The sequence below is a fragment of the Erinaceus europaeus genome, chromosome 9 (assembly GCF_950295315.1).
Source record: "Erinaceus europaeus chromosome 9, mEriEur2.1, whole genome shotgun sequence".
Taxonomy (NCBI): domain Eukaryota; kingdom Metazoa; phylum Chordata; class Mammalia; order Eulipotyphla; family Erinaceidae; genus Erinaceus; species Erinaceus europaeus.
In genome coordinates, this window is record NC_080170.1 from 12,682,193 (window position 1) to 12,696,806 (window position 14,614).

Below are 14,614 nucleotides of genomic sequence, written 5' to 3' on the forward strand. Positions count from 1 at the left end.
TCTCTACCACTACATTATTTTCCCCATAAAGAAGATTAAAATAAAACTTTAAAAGATGGGAGGCGGTGAAGGGGGCATGCTCCTGCCTGACAGCCACTGTTGGCAGGATGCCCTTTTGCAAAAGAATAAATGTCCTGCTTCAATTCTTTAAAAAAAAAAAAAAAAGCAGGAAACTCTCACTTTGATCTAAATTGCCAGATTGTTACCAGTCACTCCCAAGAAGATATGGGCTTTTCACCCCAGGAATCACTCCTTAGCCCCTCTCTGTCCACAAGCCACAAGGCTGCATTGAATCGGGAATTCATGGGTGCACAACGTGGTCCTAGTGTAGTCTAATTTAATTTTGTTTAAGAAAGCCTCTGTAATCAATCTTTGTGACTTTTAATTAGGTATTATGCTAAATGTTGCTAAATGAAGACCTGGGTGAAGATTGTTTTATTAGCTTAGTCAGAACTCACTGTCTCTCCAAGTTGAATGTGCCAATACTTCATCCCATAACATACTGTGAAGTCCATGGGAATGTTTATTTGTAAAAAGATTGGTATTGAGACTATATTGGAGGAACATTATATATATATATATATGTATATATATAATTCATAAATATAAATATATATATAATTTATAAAAAGAAGACACTGAAAAAAATGTTTTGTTTTTGAAATACCAAGGTGCTAAGCCCCTTTCTGATTTCAGAGCAACGTGTTCTGAAATTTAATAGTCTCTGTCTTTGGGACAAATTGCTACAACTGCTGCAGGGTTTGGGGGCACAAGACACAGAAGTGGGAATGGTGTGGATTATACTTATTATGGATAATATTATTAATCACCATTCATTCATGTAAGAAAAACCTGGCACAGCTCTTCTTTTCCTGCACCACATAAGACATTAATATAGCATAATGGTTATGCTAGACACTTTCATGCCTCAGCCACCAAGCCCCAAATTCAGTCCCTTGCAACACCATGAGACAGCTGAGCTGTGTGTCTCTGTGTAAGTTTCTCTCACTGACTTTCTCTCTGTCTCTTGCCTACAGAGATGCTCCTGAGTCACAGTGCCAGGGGTACAAACCCACAGCTGCTGGTGTTCTTTTTTAACATGCTCTTTGTAGGACAGAGTGAACAAAAACGGGGGGGTGGAAATGGAGAGGGAGAGAGAAAGATAGACAGCTGTATCCCTACTTCACCATTTGCCTGTGTCCCCCCACCAGCCCCTCAAAGTTGAGGATCATGGGAGTTGAACTGTGATTCTTTCATGGATCTATGTGCTTCATAATATGTGTTACATGACATTTCCAGATGTTTTTCCTGTTTATGCTTTTTAATATGTGCTTTATAATCTGATTATGATGCAATTGTAAGTAGACTTCACTCCAGAACAGAAAGATTGAAAACATAATTAAAGGGTTAAGGATGTGTAGAAATGCTGAGATGGCACAGGTGGTTAGGACAGTGATGTAGGCTGCCCTTCCCTGAGTGAGAAAGTGACAATGAAGTAGTGTACAGAAATCAATGGCAACTTTTTGTATCAGGCTCCTTTTAACCACCTGTAACCCCTTCTTCCATTTGGTGTTTTTAAAAGCCCTGGCCCATTGAAAGCCAGCTTCTGCTGTGTGAACCTGGGATTTTGGAGTTTCAGACATTAGAGTCTGTTTGAATACCCACTTTGCTATCTCCCCCTACCTATGAATCATTTTTGTCAACTTTTCTTGATCTAGAATAGGGAAATTTTACAACACATCAGGGCCCAGTAGCTTTTTAGCATTAGCTGTTTCTGGACCTGGAGCACCAAAAATAAAACCTGTTTCCAGTAACTCCGAGAAAGCGTGACTCTAGTTAATAATCCTGCATTTACATTTCAAGTAGAAATGATGAAGGTAAGAATAAGCTTTTACTGTAAAGGAAGCTTCTGTAACCCTAGCTTCTGCCCCCCTAAAAATATACACCCCCCTGTGTCCAGTGTTGCATCTCATGTGAGGCTTAGCTTTGCCAAAAACTGCTATGCAGGAAAAATAACAGTAACTAAGGCAAACAGACCATGAGCATTGGGTTCTAGGCCCATCGCTTAAATTGCAGACTTTGCTACTGTAATGACACTTTGCTTTCAGGCCTGCACCCCATATTAAATCGTGTACTGTCCCTTTGTTTGGTGCCAGAGATATCACAAATCTCTGAGCTCCTTACCAGCTTATATATAAAGGGATTTTTTTCAGCTTCCACACACCTGGGCTACGGGCATCCTGATGATTAATAGTGTTCCTTGACATACGCACATAAATGGTTGTGCCATCACCCAGAACCTTTTCCTTTCTTTCTCACTCACTCTCAATAAATAAATATATATAGACATTTTTTAAAGAAGAAATATTAAAGAGAGGCAGGGGATGAAATTAGTATGACCTGGTAGATACTAGACATCTTGAAGTTATCTTGTTCACCAATATCAGTATCAATATCACTAAATATTCATCCAAGGTAATTAGCACCTTTCCCTAAGGAAAGAAGGATGTTCTGACAGAGCACACAGAAGACAAGTCTGAAGTTACCAAATTCTAACCAGAATTTCAAAAGGCCCCAGTTTATCACAGAAAATAAATATCAATACTAAAATTATTAAACAGAAATAAAACCTTCTCAAATTTTCTCTGCTTTTACGTTTCAGTTCTTTATGTTACCATTTTGGCAACATGTGTTTATGATTCCACCATGATAAGAAGTGGGTTTGATGGTCCTAAAGGTTGTCAATAAAACCCTGTTCCAGTGACTGCCAGGATGGGATTAGGAAAATCTCCTCCAAGTCCCTGATGTGATTACCAGACTTAATCCCCCAACAAGGTGTGGAGAGTGTGTCCAACCTATCATGCTCAGCTGCTTTATAAGGGGGTGCTTTATAAGGGGATGGGAATGTGTGGGATTTCAAATCCTCCGAGAAGCAGACAACAGCAGGCACAACTCAAAACTCTGGGACATCCAAACCGATGTGAAGCATTCCAACAAATAAACTCTCACTTTGATCTAAATTGCCAGACTGTTACCAGTCACCCCCAAGAAGACATGGGCTTTTCACCCCAGGAATCACTCCTTAGCCCCTCTCTGTCCACAGGCCACAGGTCTGCATTCACTCGTGAATTCATAGGTGCACGAAGTGGTCCTAGTATAGTCTAATTTAATTTTGTTTAAGAAACCCTCTGTAATAAATCTTTGTGACTTAAGTATTATGCTAAATGTTGCTAAATGAAGGCCTGGGTGAAGATTGTTTTATTAGCTTAGTCAGGACTCATTGTCTCTCCAAGTTGAATGTACCAATACTTCATCCCATAACATTCTGTGAAGTCCCTAGGCATGTTTACTTGTAAATAGATGGGCATTGAGACTGTATTGGAGGAACACTGTTGAGTTGATGAGACATTTGGCCACACTTGAAGGTTCTGGATGTGGTGTGTCTGTGATTCAGGCACACTTTGTGTGGTGCTCTGGATCCTTTCATAAGGTGTGGAGGATACAGTGTGGGCCTGTTGTGATCACACCATAATCAACTCCACACTTGTCTCCTGGATCAGCCCGCAAACCACAGTGACCTCTACCCTTGATTCCTGGATCAACCGGCCAGCCAAACCATCTGTGAGGACCCCCCAGTGGACAAGGAAACCCAATTTTACCAATGCTTATATCATTTAAACTATTACACAATTAAGAGAGCCAGTTGGTCTGCCCTAGTGAGCTGCACAGGTAGGTTACCATGTGTAAATATCTCACTTCAAGCCTCTGATTCTCACCGACAAGGTAAAGCTTCAGAATCAGTGAAGCAGGTCTGTAAGTGTCTACTTTATCTTTATCTCTCTCTGGCTCCATCTCCCTTTTTTCTCTCCACCCGTTTCCATTTCTTTTTTCCTTCAAATAGACATGGATCCAGAATAAAAACTATTACATTGGCTCTGGCATTGTTACTATGAAGAGACTGGGTGTAGGTTGTTTTTATTATTTATTTGACACCAGGATTACCACCAGGGCTGGGCCTGCACTATAAATCCACAACTCTCTGTGGACGTTTTCTCCTTTTCACATAAAATGTTAGGACAGAGAGAATTTCAGTGCAGAGAGGGGGACAGCAAAAGTGAATAGGAAACATCTGCAGACCTGCTTCACTAATAAATTTTCTCTGCAGGTTCTGGTTTACCCCTCCAGAGAAGTCTCCATGTGACAGCCCTGGTGGGGAGCATGGATGTACTGGGGTACTGGCTGCCCTGGGGTCCTCATCCTCACATGGGGTCCTGAGGAGAGCCGTGGAGGGTCCTGAGGGGAAGTGGGGACCATTGAGGGTGTGACGTGGGAGGTTCTGAGGATACACATGAGGAGTCCTCAGTGGGAGGCATGTTGCGGTCCTGAGGGTGATGGGGTACTGAGAAGGAAACTTGTTCGGTTCTGAGCAGAGTCATGAGGGTCCTGCCGGGAACAAGTGGGATGTACTTAAGAGGGATATGGGGTTTTTCCGAAGGAGAATGGGGGGTCTGTTGACGAGGCATGAGGCTCTTAATAGGTATAGGGGTCTTCAAGAGTCCTAGGGGTGCTAAGGGAAAAGACATGGAGTCCTAAGCAGGAGGAAAGGGCAAATCCTGAAAGAAGTTATTAGGGACCTGAGCAGGGAGAACTGATGGGGTCTGGGGGCTGGAGATAGGAGCGTCAGAGACCTTAAGTGAGTACCTTGTGGTCCTCAGGGGATAGGGCACAATGGAAGAACCCTCAGCTAAATGAATGGAAACTCCAGAACATGGTCCCTATAAACATACATTTCTTTCCAGCTACTCTTCCTGCAACCTGCTGCCCCCAGTGGTCATCCTCAGAGTGACACTAACACAGATACAAAAGAGACCATCACCATTGGGGGAGATGGCCCTACTGACAGGGCATTACATTTGCAGACCTGTCTCAGAGTGTGGCTCTAAATTGTATCTTTGTGTCCCATAGGAAACTCTTCTCTCTGATGTAATTAAACATATCCTGGACATGGTCCATGACTGCACCAAAGTAATGGACTCTGCAGGTGTCACATTCTGTTCCTTGTGTAGAAGGTGGGGGAGGATCTAGGCTGGGGTTAGAATGTTTTGCACAAAACTGAGAAATTTCTACTTGTATTAACGACAGTAAAACACTATCTCCCCTTTAAAGAAATAAAGTTATCTAAAAAAAATACAGACCATTTGTACCTTGATTCCAATTATTTTTGCACAACAGAAAATACATTGCTAGTCAAAGAAGACCCCTTCTGTTTTAAATTCAATGTCTGACATTTAACTAAAATGTCACATTTGTAGTTGATACGCCTACTGAGGCTGTGTGTTCAAACCATGAGTTTGAGGTGCAGAATTGGCCAGATTATTATCAAACGATCAGGGACTGGTAAAGAACTCTCAAGCATTGAGAATGTTAAGCATGTGGGTGGGTGAGGGGCAGACAGTGTTGTAGCAGGTCAACAGCACATAGTGTGAAGCACAAGGATCCATGCAGGGGTCTCTGTTCCACTGCCCAGATCCCCACCTGAAGGTTCATCTGAAGCAGGTTTGCAGATGCATGTTTTTCCAACTTCCTCTCTATCATGCCCTCCCCTCTCAATTTATTTATGTCCTATACAAGAAGTTGAGAAAAAAAATGGGAAGGCTGAACTCTGGGTGGAAACTCACAGAAGTTTCTACTTCAGGTCCTGTAGTAAGAATCTGGGGTGATCCCTCTCCCATCTGCCATGGTTTGAATGGATTTAAATGCCAGTCAACACTGCTCTCACACTGTCCTTTGATTTGTGGTAAAAGCATAATATCTGAAGCTTCCTCTGGGTGTGTCATAAACCTGAGACTGTGAGGACATTCTATGGTAAAAGATAGGGCATGCTGACTAAGGTCTCCAACAATTCCTGTACATATATATTGAGCAGTGGTGAGAAAGGGAGAGAGAGAGGAACAAGAAGAGATATACACCAAGGGAGTAAGTAGGGGGAGAGAGAGAGAGAGATTATTTAAAGAGTATATATCCCTATCTAACTAACTCTTTGTGTAAAATTGAGTGTTCCATTAACCAGGTATGTTTTTGTGTCATTTATTTCATTGAACTCTAGGATCATTTTGATGATCAAATGTTGATTTCCAATTTCTCTTTGCCCAGATTTGTTTCCCAAGCAATGAAACACACAACAATTAGTGTTCATCATGGGAAAGACAGGAAAACTCTCAAATGCTTGGGACACTGTACTTAGCACGCTAGCCCAGTATCCAATTCCAAACCTCCAATTTTTTTTTCTAAATCAGATATTGGTCTCTACATCCCCAGCGTCATGGGGATGAAGGGAATACCTAGGTGGGTTGTAGGGATAGATGACATTTCCCAGGGATTGTACCTAAACCCAGAGTGTGGGTCAGGGATAGATCGCATAATGTTTATGCAAAGAGGATTTCCTATATGAGGATCCAAATTCAAACCAATCCAACACAAAGTGTCCTGTTAAATATAAATAATTAAATAAATAAGTGTAGGTTGTAGCTGATGTCTGATGAAGAAAGACAACATCCAGTTGCAGCATCCTGAACTCCTTGACAGCAAGAAACAGATATCAAATGTGTGTGTGTGCAGAAATGAAAAAGAAGGTTTTGGGAGCTTAGAAGAAGCCCAGAATGAAGAGAATTTGGAAACTCTAGAGATGTTACAGACTCTTTTCTTTAAATGTAATACAAAACAAGAGAAAGTAATACAGGAAGAGAGAGAAAGAGAGAAAGAGAGAGAGAGAGAGAGAGAAAGAAAGAAAGAAAGAAAGAAAGAAAGAAAGAGAGAGAGAAAGGAAGGAGGAACACAGAATTAAGGATACTTGATTATAGGCATCTGAGGGCATTTTGCTGCAGTCACCTTTCTGCATCTTCCAGACAAATCTATGTCTCTTTCCACATTATCACAGACATATCCAGACACACTGAGTGATCATTTATGGACAACTAGAAAACAGCACTACAATGTAACAGGAAACCTTGGTTAGGTAACTCAAAAAACCCTGTCAAGAGAATGAGAATTGCCAAAGAGTGGATTCTGTGAAGTATATTTTCTGTCCCTTACAAGATTCCTATATTTAACTTAAATAAGAGTATTTCAGTTTCTTTACCACATTTGAAAATTTCTGGTAGAGTCTGGGGTGGGGGTAACAATGATTATGCAAATAGAGTCTCAAGCCTTGGATCCACTGTCCCAGGTTTAATCTCCAAAAGCAACACCACTTGAATCTGAAGAGAACACCGGTCAAAATCATAAAATGGGGAAGAGGAGATAACATAATGGTTATGCAAAGAGAATCTCCTGCCTGAGGATCCAAAGTCCCAGATTCACTACCCTGTACCACCATAAGCCATTATTGAGCAGTGCGCTAGTGAAAAAGAAAAAAAAGAAAGAGATAAATAAATCATAAAACGTGGGCCAATTGGTGGTGCCTCGGGATTAAAGAGTACCTAGTAGATAAAGACCTCAGGCTTGGAATGTCAACTTTTCAGCTTCATTACTTGGCTGAGACCCTTCCCAGCTCAGAGGACCCCTTAGCTTCCTTTTGAGTGGCACACTTCTTAACAATACCTCAAGACCTAGATATACACCCGGGCCCATGAGATAGGGCATAAATATGTACATCTATCCGTGAGTTACGGGAAAAGATATATCTGAAAGGAAAAGCCCATAGTAGTCTGCATTGAGTCAATAAGTGAAGCAAGCAAGTAGAAAGAACTAAAAAGACACCTTAAAGTTTCTAATGAAATAGTTTCTACTTAGACTCCTCATCTACCTTATATTCCATGTCCCACAATCACTGTAAAGCTTACTGTCTCTCACAAAGTAAGGTTTACAAAAATGAAACAGGGCCAAGACTGGCATGCAATGACGCTTTAGTCACAGCCAGGTCACCCCATCTCCGTGGGCCCTGGTCAGCGTTCCCACACAGGCATGATGGACCTAGACCTCTAACATATCACTCTCACCACTGTCACTGGTCATCTCCACCAGAAACAACATAATGGACTGGAGCCCTTTGTGGGCCCTTGAAAGACTTGCCCTCAATGTGGATCAATAATGGTAGGCACTCTTTCATTCTCTGAAGGGATTTTGGACAACATACTCTACTTACTACCAAAGGAGGATGGGCCTGGAAATTAGTGCAGGCTGGAATGTTTCTTGTGATGACCACAGAATGTGAGCTCAGACCTACAGGGATGCAGAGGTTACACAGGTTCCTGTGCCAAATATAGGCCCCAGATCAAACCGATGGAGTTTATGGCTAACAATACTTATATACTTTTTCCATGTGTAGGGCCTGCTATCTTCCCTGATGCAGCTTTTTGGTCCTTTTTCCAAGTGTGACACCATCTCCCCAGACAATAACTTAGGTCACCTGCATGTTAAATGTCAAGTTCAGTCAGGAACCAGTAGGGTCAGGGGCCGATTGGAATATACCTAGAATAGAACTACTAGCATTTTCCAAAATGGAGCCCCTAAATCTTCATCTGAAATATTCTTGTCTTTATGTTAATTGTCAGTCACCAATTTTTCTGCCTTATATCTTACTTCTTCCTCAGACTCCAGACAATATCATGATGTCAACTGGACTTCCCTGGGTAGAGGACCTCACCAATGTGTCCAGCTTCCCCAGATCCCCACTCCACTAGGGAAATAGAGACAGGCTGAGTATGGATAGACTATCAATGACCATGTTCAGTGTGGAAGCAGTTACAGAAGTCACACATCCTATCTTCTGCACCCTGTAATGATCCTGGGTCCATACTCCCAGAGGGATAAAGAATAGGAGAGTTATCAAAGGAGGGGGTTGGATACGAATTTCTGGTGATGGGACCTATGTGGAATTGTATCCCTCTTATCCAACGGTCTTGTCAATACTTCCCATTAATAAGTAAAAAAAAAAGTAGAAGAAATATTAGAGAGAGTCAGAAGATGAACTTAAGGTCTTGGTGCATAGTGGACAACTCTAAGCTATCTTTTGGATGAAATATATTTTCCAATCTCATCCTAGGTAATTAAAAATTACTTGAGAATGGTATATTAACACATTTGCTCTAATGATAGAAGGCTGTTCTGGTGTCTTTTCAGATCTTTCTGCTTGCTTGCTTCATTTATTGACTCACTGCAGACTACTGTGCACTTTTGCTTTCAGGTCTATATTTTGCCCTAGTTTAGGGATACATGTGTACATATGCCCTATCTCATGGGACCTGGTGTACATTTAGGTTCTGGGGTTTTGTTAGGAACTGAAACACCCAAAATGGAATTAGAGACTCTTATGAGAAAGGAAAGGTCACACTCAAGTAATGAGGCTGAAATGTTGACATTCCACACCTGACGTCTCTACTCTTTAGTCACTCTCAGGCCACTTCATCATCTGGAGCCCTAGTCAGGGAGTCCTGAGATTCCCACACAGACATGGTGAGCCTAGACCTTGAATATATCTCTTTCCCTAGAGTCACTTGTCATCTCCATCAGGAACAAAGCAGTAGACCCATTTGTGGGCAACCATAGGACCTTTCCCTCAATGTGGTACAGAATGTTCCATCCTCTGAAAAGAGGCTGGATAACAAACTCTATCTACCACCAGAGGAAGATGGGTCCTGAAATCATGGCAGCTTGGAATGTTCCTTCTCATGACCACAGAATGTGAGCTCAGACCTAAAGGGATGCAGAGGTTACATATGCTCCTAAGCTGAATATGGGCCCCAGATCAAATCACTGCGGTCTACAGTCAACAATATTTATACACCTTTCCCGTATATGGGAGCTACTTTCTTCTCTGATGATTCTTTATAGGCCTTGTTCCAGCCTTGAAATCATCTCCCCAGACAATGACATGAGTCAACGTGCATATCACATGTCAGGCTCAGGCAAAAACTAATGCAGTCATGGGCCATTTGGAATATACCTAATATAGATCTACTAGCTATTTCCAAAACTGAGGCCCTCAAATCTTCATCTGCACTATTCCAGCTGTAAGGTTCATAGTTAGTCAACAAGTTGTATGCCTTTATATGTTAACTCATTTTTCAGCCACCAGGTTCCAGATGCTAACATGATGCTAACCAGACTTCCCGGGACAGACAACCCCAACAATGTTTCCTGGTGCTCTGCTTCCACAGAGTCCTGCCTCACTAGGGAAAGATAGAGACAGGCTAGGAGTATGCATCGACCTGTCAACACCCATGTGCAATCAGGAAGCAATTACAGAAGCCAGACCTTCCACCTTCTGCACCCCATAATGACCCTGGGTCTATACTCCATGGGGTTAAAGAATAGGAAAGCTATAAGGGGAGAGGGAGAGATAAGGAGCTCTGGTGGTGGGAATTGTACCCCTCTTATCTTATGGTCTTGTCAATGTTTCCATTTTATAAATAAATACATTAAAAAGAAAAGAAAAAGGAGAGATTGGGTTCTCTTTAGTGACCTAATTTGAAATTTTCTAATTGGCACTGGCATAGGGTTACATAATAATTAGGTAAAACAATAGGCTTAACTATCACAGGTTTAACCTGCAGAACCACCATAGGTTCAATCTAAAAACTACTCTAGTTAAAAATCATTTAAAAATTTTGAACATCAAAATTTCACATATTTAAATTTATTAACCCTGGTCCTGATGCACCCAAGGAAGAGCATATGTTACAGTAGAGTGGACGCAAGTTCATGCCCCAGCTCTCCAAGTACAGGATGTCTCTCTGTCTGTCTCTTCCACTATATTTTATCCTCTTCCTCCATCCTGTCAAATAAAAAAAAAGTTTTGAGGTAGATAGAATAATGATTATGTAAAGAATCTTTCATGAAGAATAATGATTAACTGAAGAATCTTTCAAGAAACCTCCTCCTGTAGGTGAGAAACAGGGGCTTGAGCCCAGATACTTACACATGGTAAACTGTGTACTTTATGTGAAGTGGACCACCTGACCCTTTTAATGTAACAGCTTAAAATATATAAAGATTGGATACACTGGATTTCCTTGTCCCCTGGGGGTTGGGGGGGGTAGTCCTCACAGACTTTCAGACTGGCAGGTAGATCCAGAAGACCAGGGTGGAGGTCACTGTAGTGGGATCACGACAGACCCATACTCAAGTCACCACACTTACTAGAGCACTGCACATATTAGTCCTGAACCACAGCCACACCATCTCTGAGCTATGAGCATCTCCTTCACTCAGGAGCATCCAGAAACATCCAGAGTGGCCAACTCTTTCATCAACGTAACAATGTTCCTCCAATACTGACCAATTGCCCACCTAACTGCAAATAATCACCCCCAGGGACTTCATAGAATGTTATGGAATAAATTATTGACTCATTTAACTTGGAGAGACAGGGAACCCTAACTAAACTAATGAACACACACTTCACCCAGGCCTTCCTAGTGGCAAGGCAGTATTTAGCATAATACTTAATTAAAAGTCACAAAGGTTGATTACAGAGGATTTCATAAACAAAACAAAAGTGAGAGCATTCTCTAATTTTCAGTAGAAACAACAAAATCCAGAACTCACCAGATATTCTTTCAAGGAACTAAAATGGTTTAACTGCAAATGTATGTCATCAAAAACAACGAAACTTAAAACAACAGCAACAAAAGCAAACGCAATTACATAGTTCAAACAACAAAATCAATTAGAATATAGATGCCATAAGTAGATCCAAGATGATGCAAACATTGAGATATAAATCTGTTTCAGAATTTTATTTAAAGAACAACCATATCCTGTAAAAATTAGCGTATCTTGAAATTTTCAAATTCATAAAAATAGGAATGATTCAAAATTAGTAGAAGCTAGTGTGGAACCAAGGTTAAAGAGTTCTATGATTTTAATATTCTTAAATAATGCTTAATTATAATTATAAGACTATCAACTAGTTCGAAGAACAGAACATAAATACCAAGAAGGTAATAAACAAAAAAGGAAGAAGAAATTATAAACTAAGTGCAGTAATGATAAAAAATAAGTTGAAGACACTTAAGGAAAATTGATGAAGTGCAAAATACATTCTGTGACACTTCTACATTGGTGAAATAGGAGGTGAAAAGTGTTAGACAGGATTTGAATAAAAAGGAACTGTGGTGCCCTCTTGGTGAGACTAGGACCTGAAGCAACCACTAGAGAACAGTCAGGAGAATCCTTACTCACATAAACATGAAAAGGCTAATGACCTAACGCCAGGCAGTGCTGCATCTTGTTAAGTGCTCACATTACCATAGGTAAGGAAACAGGTTTGAGCCTCTGCTCCCAACCTGCTGGGGAGACACTTCATGAGTTTTGAAGCAGAACTGCAGGAATCATTCTCGCTTCCCTGTCTCCTCTTGCCCCTCAATTTCTCTTTGTCCTATCCAATACGAAGTAAAAAGAAAGGAATGAAGGAAGAAGAGAAAAGAAAGAGAGAGAAAGAAAGAAATGGAATGGTTCCCAGGAGCGGTCAATTTGTAGCGGCAGCACCCAGAGCCTCAAGGACCCAAACTTGGGACTGAACAATAGCACTGGCAAACACACATCCAAAGAATATCCGAAGGGACAGGTGCACCCCATGTGCGGAGCTGCACTGTGCACACTCACAAGGAGTGGAACCCGCTGACATGCCCTCTGGTGGATGACTGAACAGAGAAGCTCTGGGCATGGACTACACAGAATGCTACTCTGCAGCTGAAGGGCTGATGTACCTCTTGGAACAAAATGGGTGGAACTGAGGTAATAACACTCAGCGAATGGTTTCACTTCAGGCGTGTTTGGCATCCGGACAACTGGAGCACATGAACTAGCATAAATGAGTCAAGGAAGAAAGAGCAAATTGTTTTCAAAACTCTGAGAACCATGGCGGCTGCCTGAGGGTGGCTGCTGTGGACTGTGGTTGGTGGGCGACGTGGAGCTGTAATCCGCCATCTTCTCCTCCTGTAAACCATCATGGACCTGCTAATAAGATGTGGAGAAGGAAACACAAAGAAGAGCTGTGAGAGCTGCGGAGCTGCGGGCAGCGGCGGGGCCTGCACAATGCAGGTGCAGTGAGGTGAGGAGCTTGTGAGCAGCTGCGTCCCCAGAAGGGCCTCGGGGCCCAGGCAGCTCCCTGCCAGTGGGGCGGGTAACAAGACATGTTGCAGAAGCTGAGTTCAGTGAGGACCTGGGAGGGACATGGCGTCTGGGCAGAGCCCGGGTCCTTGTCACGTGACACAGACCCCACCAAAGCCCAAGGCAGCAGCGGTGCCCCTGATCCCCACACAGGCCCCAGCATCAGGGGCCAACTCACTTTTCCTGAAGGTCCGGGTGTGCTTCAGTGTCCTCACAGCAGCCTCTACCTGTCCTGCACGAGGTCGTCACCCCGGGGTCCTCGAATACCCTGGGATTCTCGCCATCACATGGGGTCCTTGTCACTCCGTGGTCTGCAGGGACTGTCCCGGAGCATAGGTGGTCTAGGGAACACCTCGGTGCCCCTGTCCGGGGCATAACTCGAAGTTCCAGCAGGTCGGGTCCACCTTCTATGAGAACCCAGCCCTGGAGGGAGGCCAGGGGTCCTGAGGGGGTGACTCGGGGGCCCTGAGGGGGATGTGGGGTCTTCTGATGGGAAGTGGGGGACAATGAGAGGGTGAAATGGGTGGTTCTGAGGAGGAGACATTTCAGTTCTCAGGGAAACATGAGGGGTCCTGGGTGGGAGATATGTTGGGATCCTGAGGGGGCTGGGGTACTGAGAAGGAGACCAGTGGGGTTCTGAGGGGAGGCATGGGAGTCTTGAGGGAACTACTGGGGAGTACTTAAGGGAGACATGAAGGTGTTCTGAAAGTGAATGGGAGCTCTGTTGATGAGGCATAGGGCTCTTAATGGTTATAGGGGGTCTTCAAGGGGACTAAGGGAGCTAAGGGGCAGACATGGAGTCCTCAGAGGGAGGCAAAGGGAGATCCTGAAGGAAAGTGTTGGGGTTCTGAGGAGCAAGAACTTATAGGGTACGGGGGATGGAGGTAGGAGTATCAGGAGACCCTAAGTGGGCACCTTGAAGTCCTCAGGGGATGGGCACAAAAATACCATGAGGTGGTTAGAGAGTCCTAAAGAGGCACATGGGGGACTGAGCAGAGAGAGCATGAGGGTACTGTGCTGGGTGAGGAGTAAGGAGTTCTGAGGAGACTTAGAGGGTACTGAGGAGTGCTCTTCAGGGTCCTGAGGAGATAGGTGGCCCTAGAATGTAACAGTGGGTCCTGCGAGAGGTGGTGTGGAGAGGGAGTCTTTCATGGGGCCATTGGAGACTACAGAAAGGGCACCTCAGGCTTGAGGGAGGCATCATGGAGGATTCCTCAGTTAGGAGAATATGACAGGAAGCCATAGAGTTCTTCTGGGGGAAGGAAAACACAGGCTCCTGCAGAAAACTAGGCTGTGTGTTGGAGCACTACTCCTTCCAGATAAGAAAGTCCCAGGAGGCCCTGAAGCAGGGCATCTATACAGAATAAACAAACAAACAAACAAAAACAGATGACCCAAAATTCACTCTCCCCACCGTGAGCCACGTCAAGTCTAGCATTGGGTAGTGCCAGGGATGAAAACTGGGGACTCACTCTGTAAGTCCTGTACTCTACTGCTGCAC